This window comes from Gymnodraco acuticeps, unplaced genomic scaffold, assembly GCF_902827175.1.
Source record: "Gymnodraco acuticeps unplaced genomic scaffold, fGymAcu1.1, whole genome shotgun sequence".
In the NCBI taxonomy this organism is placed as follows: domain Eukaryota; kingdom Metazoa; phylum Chordata; class Actinopteri; order Perciformes; family Bathydraconidae; genus Gymnodraco; species Gymnodraco acuticeps.
In genome coordinates this window covers 398093-405242 of record NW_022992158.1, presented here as the reverse complement: position 1 = coordinate 405242, position 7150 = coordinate 398093, and the positions used below count along the sequence as shown (strand labels likewise).

The following is a 7150-nucleotide window of genomic DNA, read 5'->3' as shown; positions in this document are numbered from 1 at the left end:
GAGATGGCGGTTGCTGTGTCTCTGAGGAATTTGGAGGGGATATTGTCGTGGCCAGTGGCCTTGTTAGGTTGGAGGGCGCTCAGTTTAATGAGTACCTCTGCTGTTGTTACCCTTGCTAGACTGAAATCATCTTTGCGTATCCCTAGGTCTGTCTCAATCCAAATTGAACTGTATGAAATAAAAAGGCACATTTGTCTTGTAGTAAATAAAAAGGGTGACCTGGAGCCAATCCTGCAATTTCCCCACAAGTGAAAGAGTTGACATGCTGAAAACTCAACCCCTGCAGGGGGGTCTGGGGGGATTCTCCCCCAGGAGATTTTTTGAAATACTAACATAAAATATACATTCTGGTAGCCTACTCTCTTGAGAAGAAAAATAAATACATCTATTACTACACGACATATTTAAAAAAATGAATGCCATTTTAGTTTTTTGTTACTTTGTTGTGAAAGCTGAACCTGCTGCTCCTCACAGAGAGAAGAGGGAAGAGGCTGTGTGAATTACTTTACATTGTGGATAAGGGTGGATAGCCCCCATTGTTCTGTGTGTCAAAATGAAAGACAGCCCACACACCTATCAATCATCAAACCGTGGGGTCTTATTTCATTACGTGTTGATTTCTATCAACACGTAATGTTGCATCGATGTATATAGAGATGTACTACAGCAAAAGTATTCTCCGTTGGGACTTCCTGCAACAACACAACGCCGTTATCTTGATTCTGATTGGTCAGAAGACATTATCAAAGATGTTCTATTGAGAAGACGATCACTACGTGACAAAAGTTTTCAAAACCGTTTCTAGTCTTCGGTATCCTTGTTTTGGCGTGAGAATAGTTTGGGCAGCGTGAGAGCGTGAGATTGAGAGTGAAAGCGTGTGTCACACGCCAGATGCGTGAGAGTTGGCAACCCTGGCTACTGTTGCTGGCGTTTAATCCCAATATAGTATAATACAGCAATTTCTGGACTTTTTTGTAAGCTTAAAAGTGATTTTCCTCCTAAGGGTTTCTTGTGTAATGTTGTGCTCTTACCTCATGATCCAGAACAGCTTTTCCTAAAAACTGAAGCTCACTACTACAACTAAAAGGCCGGTTAAAGTAACCGTGGTAACCACTAACTAGCTCGCTAACGTTTTATCACTTTGCGTAGCAACGTTAGGAAATATCCAACATGGCCGCCATCTTTCCCAGGTAAAACTAGAAAGGCAGGCTACAGGACACCACTTTGACCTAAATAATGTCGACTTTTACTTTTCTGTTGTTGCCATAAAAACAGTATGCTACCAGTGCAATAGCTACCATTATGACTGCCAACCAAAGTAAGTACAATTACTGTTTTTACCTGTCTAGGTGCAATTACTTACTGCTTCTTCTAACTGCGTATAGACTATTCCTCAGTGGTGGAAAGTAACTACATGTAGGCCTACTAAAGTAATGTAGGCCTACTAATCAAACATTTGAGGTACTTGTACTTTACTGGAGCATTTTCATTTTATACTACTTTATACTTATACTACATTGTGGACTGGATGCCAATTTTGTACTTTTTACTCCACTCCTTAATTTATTTAATAGATTTATTTTTCATAGCTACCTTTTTTAATTCAGATTTCGACACTACAAGAAAAACGTCTTCAATATTATTATTTGGTATAGATTAAACCATAGAACATTATATTTAAGTGACTTAAGAACGTGAATCAACAGAAAATGAATTGGCAGCAGTTTTGCTAAGAAGGTTTTTGTTTTTTATTTATTCAATATTTCACAGTTCCAGCTTCTTTGCTGCTTTGCTTTAAAATATTGTTAAATATTAAGATATCTGTTGACTTCTTCTCTACATTAAGTAGTACTTGTACTCCTAATACTTTGATTTCTTAATGCTCCGACCTAATCATAATTACATACTTTGACCCAATCTTGATGCAGTGCTTTTACTTGAATTTTAGTATTTGTACAGTCAGTGTTGTATTCAGGCCCGGTTCCAGAACAAAATGACTCAGGGTGCATCTGAGATTAGAGAGGGTGCAGTGGTAAAGTGCTATTTTTATAAGTGGGGAGTGGACCTAACACCCTAGGGGGTCCTCATCTCCTCTACGAGGGTCCTCACCTCCTCTAGGGGGGTCTGGGGGCATGCTCCCCCAGGAAGATTTTTTTTTTAAATATTGAAGTTAAAAGCATCAATCTGGTGCACTTTGAGAGCAAAATGAAGAGATCTATGGATCTACTGTATGTGCTCTTTGCTTGATTCATGCCTTCCCAGTCCCTTATCACGTAGCCTATAAGAGCATGGCGCCAGTTGGTGTAGCCAGTTGTGGTGAAGGCATCTGACGTACTTGAACCGAAATGTCTACATGCATAGCAGAAGATGGCATCTTTTTTACATGAATATTCCAGCCAATCTCTGTTTTGAAACCATGAGCTGCAAAATGAGTAGCCTACAGGCGAGTTGGGCACTTTTTTAAATATACCTGGGCAGGCTCTGTTTTGCCGAGGTCCTCTGGCACTTGCGGGCCGCTGAGGGGTGGCGGTGTTTGGGGCAACAAAGACGGCTGCGGCTGCTCCGCCTCTGTGGGCGAGGCGGGCAAAGCCGGCGAGTCGGGCGTTATTGTCCACGACAGTGGCCGCGGGTAACGTAATGTCCCCATGATCTGAACTGTTATTACCTGCAGTCGATGCAGTGTTACTGCTGGCGATAAGGGCTGGTTGTTTTAACAATTTTCTGATGTCCATCACTGACACTGATAGCTTTGTAAGAACCTTGCAGATGACGAACGCGCAGCGGCACAGGTCACACGCACCTGACATAATAATGTTACTTACCGTTTAAATTGATCAAATAAATGCAGCAATGTTATTTAACCACAATTTATTTTATTTCAACTAAATTCTTCTTCTTCTTCTTCTTCTTCTTCTTCTTCTTCTTCTTCTTCTTCTTCTTCTTCTTCTTCTTCTTCTTCTTCTTCTTCTTCTTCTTCTTCTTCTTCTTCTTCTTCTTCTTCTTCTTCTTCTTCTTCTTCTTCTTCTTCTTACTATTATGACTAAAAGAATCTGAATACTTTCCCCATCACTGCGTATACTGCTCTGCCCCCATGTTAAGCTCCCAATGTTTAGCCAATGGTGTTTAGTTTGATTTTCTTTGTAAAATATCAACCCCTTTAATATGTTATGTTTGTCAATGAATCTGAAGCAGTGTTAAAATACCCTCGCCACATATGAGATGATGTAATTGTCTGTGTTTTCGGATTATGAATTCACAACATTTTTTCCTTCGTTGTTTTTTTCCCAACCACTTCCACTGCCACTGTTCCTCAGACGTCACTGCCATTCATCTCCAGCTGTCCCTCCATCACAGCTGTCTCAGTTTCCAAGCCATACCATTGTAAGTAAACTACATATCTGTCATTACTTTACACTTGTTGAGCACTGTGAAGCATGCCCGCCTCTGTTGCTTGGGGAATACGTAACTCCATTAATGGCACAGTGACAGTTGCTTTCATTCCTACATACAGAATGTATTCTTGACTGTACCACACCCCAATACTGGGTGTGAGTACACGGAAAGGAGTAGATTACTTATTTGCATTTCAATTGTATTTAAATAGGTTTGTTGTAAACACTTGTTGATTAAAACACCCAAATTATACTATTATGCCCTTCTTTTGTCCACAAGATGGAGCCAAACTATAAATATACAACAATAAAAACACCAAAAACCCTAAATGGACTGCTTCTTCCACACCAGAAGATCTGAAGGCCTTTACCTGTTTATCGTATTTATATATAGCATACATCTTGTCACTTTCACACATAGTCATTATTCACACCTAAAGTTCACTCTATAAACAGCCTATATTTACGCTGACTATAATTCCCTAAGGTACCCTGCCAAACTAATTGGTACATTTTTTTAATTCCAACATGCTGCCATTTTTCTCTCAAATTAAAAGTATTTTGTTTACTTTGTTTCCCACGTCTTCAATTGTTTTTATTTTTGTAGTCCATTTACTTTGTGAAATAAAATGCAATCTTTTGTTCTATACTCTCATTTCCATTTTTGGAGGTGAACCAAAGTTGCCTAACTTCTCATAAATATTTACATCCTGTGTGCATCTCACAACTGTCCGTTAGTGAGACATTGTTGTTGTTGGCTTAAATGAATGTAAAAAGAAACAATAATGCAAATGTGTAGAGAAACTATGCATTAATCAAAGCAAAATGAACTTTATTCCAGCAGCAAAGACCCCGGTGTTGAAGCACGGGAGCCCCTGCAGAGCCTGGCCCTCACTGTGCTTCTGGATTGTACTTTAACAGCTGATTCGATCCCCCTGCACTGTGAGCCCGACGCTTCCTGGCTATTTATGGCAGATGCCCGTGTATTGAGGCCGCTGTCTTCAGCCCATACATGGTTGCTGTGGGATGAGGTTACCACGCCGATTTTGGCCCGCACTCTTCAAACCCCTTGGAAGCAGTGTTGTTTCACGTCTCACCGTCAGTCCAAGTATCAGACCAGGATCACAAACCTGGTTTACAAGTATGGACACCATCCTTTTTTAATCTTTTGGAATAGTTATAAGAACCACTTATTGTTTGAGTCTGTTCTACCACCAGTCTTGAGTGTTTTTTCGCAGCTTCATCCTTGTCCCTCTCCTTCACCTCTCTCCTGCATACCCCACTCCCCTCTCCCTTCTTCTCTTCCCTCTTTGCTCTGCCGATCCTGGACTGATTTATTTTTCCCGGTGCAGCAGAGCTGGTGGGAAAGCACCCGGCTATATTTGTCAGCTGCTGAGATTGGACCCGCTTCATGGTGGATGACTTTGGATCCTCTGGTTCGGTTTACCTGCTCACACCTCCGCCTCCCGCCTCCTCAGCACCTGCTCTGCTCTCAATAAGGAACTAGTGAGACCCTCTGTTTGGTGGTTTCAAACCCCCGAATTCAACTGCCTGGATAATTGGAATTTCTCTCGGTCCTTTAGTATTGGAGCTAAAGCATTGTGAGTATTGTTTAATCTTTTTCTACTTCTCCTGCATGCTTTGATATATATATAAAATCTGTGTGTAGGCAGATATTTGTTCTATCTATTAACCATTCATCATTGAGTTTTGTGCAGTTGTAAATTGTACAATGTTTAGCTTTTATTTGACTATATTTATGTGCTATATTATGTTTCAAATCTCTTAAATATAAAAATATTCCTAAAACTTAAATGTTCTGGCTCTGAATAGTGTAGTAACAGGAGATTGAAATGCAAAGTATTTGACTTACAGCTAAAATGCTAATTTAGCTGATAATAAGCTTTCTGTTAGTTTGATTGTCATTGTTTATTTTCTCTTTTTAAATGTTGTTGTTAAAGTAAACGGCATATTACATTTGATAACCATCCAACATAGGTTGCACGCACTGTAGGTTGAAAATATCAGTTTGAATCCCAGTCAGAAAAAAATCTGAATAATTTGACTTGACATATTTCTGCTTAATAAGTTATGTTAAGTTTGGCAGCCAGTTTCTTTAATATTGGTAAACTCCTTCATTGTCACTTTTTGCCAAATGAACAATAGCGGACACAATCTTTGGTGCTAATACGTAACATTGCGTGACTATTGTCTAGTTTAATTTTCTCCACTGAGACCTGAGTGCAGTTTCCCAACCCAGCCTCCCTCTTGCTGCTCTGAGCCGTCTCATGTAACCTCATGGGGGTATTAGCATTCCAACCTCCAGATTACGGCTGTATGGTGGTATGTGTGTACAGCTGATATATCGGCTTGGTGTGTTTGGGTGCAGTATTGTTCCAACACCGGCCGGGCGTCATTTCTCCACACTTTTGTTTTTATAGAGTGTGTGTGTGTGTGTGTGTGTGTGCGTGACACTCGGTTTGGCAGTTGCTTGGTGGGCCGCACCTGCTCGGCCCGTCAGAATGAGCAGACAGGTTTACAGGCCGGCCCCATGCTAGACCCTCTCCACCCTGATATTACACACACAGATTGGCAAACATCTCCAAACGTTGAAGACACATATGTCTGTCACACAGCTACATGCATTTACTTTGCTAAAATTGTTTAACACACGTTCAAGATTGAAAGATTCACGATTTCAAGGCTTTTATTGTCATGTGTGCATAGCTACAGTGTAGTAATGACATTCTTAGGTCACAGGCTCCTCCAACAGTGCCAACACAATAAAACAGATAATAGTGCAAGTAAATAAAATAGAATCTAATAGAAATAGTGCAGAATAGTTTATATACAAGTCATTGGAATATTGATATAAGTTGCAAACAGATGAATGTTATGGATGTTCTCTCAAAAGTTCAGGTGTTTAACAGTCTTATGGCCTGTGGGATGAGACGGTCCCTGAGTCTGGTGGTTCTAGACCTGCGTATGAATAAATGCATACATGCTTTGCTTTGTCTTTTGTATTTGAACTTCATAGCTTCTTTACTGGACCTCAGGATTAAACGCTCTCACCCAGTTTGAGTTATGCCTTACCCTTAGAAAACAAGTCCAGATTCTTGCGTTTTTAGTCGAGGTTATAATGACATTACATATCACCCCATTTTTCTTGTTGTGGGTTGTTTGCAGGATGCAGAGGCAAGGTTTATTTGTTGTGAACAGCAAAGTCCAATTCATGGGTGAAGAAATGGACTCGAGCACACAAACCTTCTCTCTGATTCCTATTCAGGAGGTGTGTGACCTGTTGAATGTCGTCTCATGCACACGTTACCTTGTAGCGTGTACTTAGCAACTTGCTGTCTGCTGGTATGTCAGTACATGTCAGATGTCAGAGAGTTGTCATGAGGCCTCTGACAGCTCTTTGGGTTCCATGTGTCTTGAATCATCTTGTGATTATGGCCACTATGTCCATTCTCCTATGAGTCGTGTGATCTAGGCTGTTCATTGCCACATATGTGCCACGTTGTCTTTATGGAAACACGCTGAGCAGTCATTTTTGATAAAAGCCACTTTATTTTGAAAAACAACTAACACACTTAAAGTAATGTGGTTTCAGCAGGATTCACATGAGCACACACGTGTAATACTGCAAGAGTATAAGTCAAAAAAGGTGCTTGGGTATATACCATATGGGTACTGCACGTTTAATTCATTTGATGAAGTATGAGAAGGAGCTATATGACTTTAATGTGACGTTCCCT

At 40.4% G+C, this 7150-nt stretch overlaps 1 protein-coding gene across 1 annotated transcript in view; it reads left to right on the top strand.

Annotated features, from left to right (window-relative positions):
- Window positions 1-3324: 3324 nt before the first annotated feature.
- The window catches only part of LOC117538612 (supervillin-like), a 60792-nt gene continuing 56966 nt past the window's right edge, over window positions 3325-7150 (top strand). Inside the window, 3 exon segments of the mRNA XM_034204470.1 lie at window positions 3325-3381; window positions 4234-4533; window positions 4745-4993. The gene's annotated coding sequence lies outside the window, so the exon portion shown is untranslated.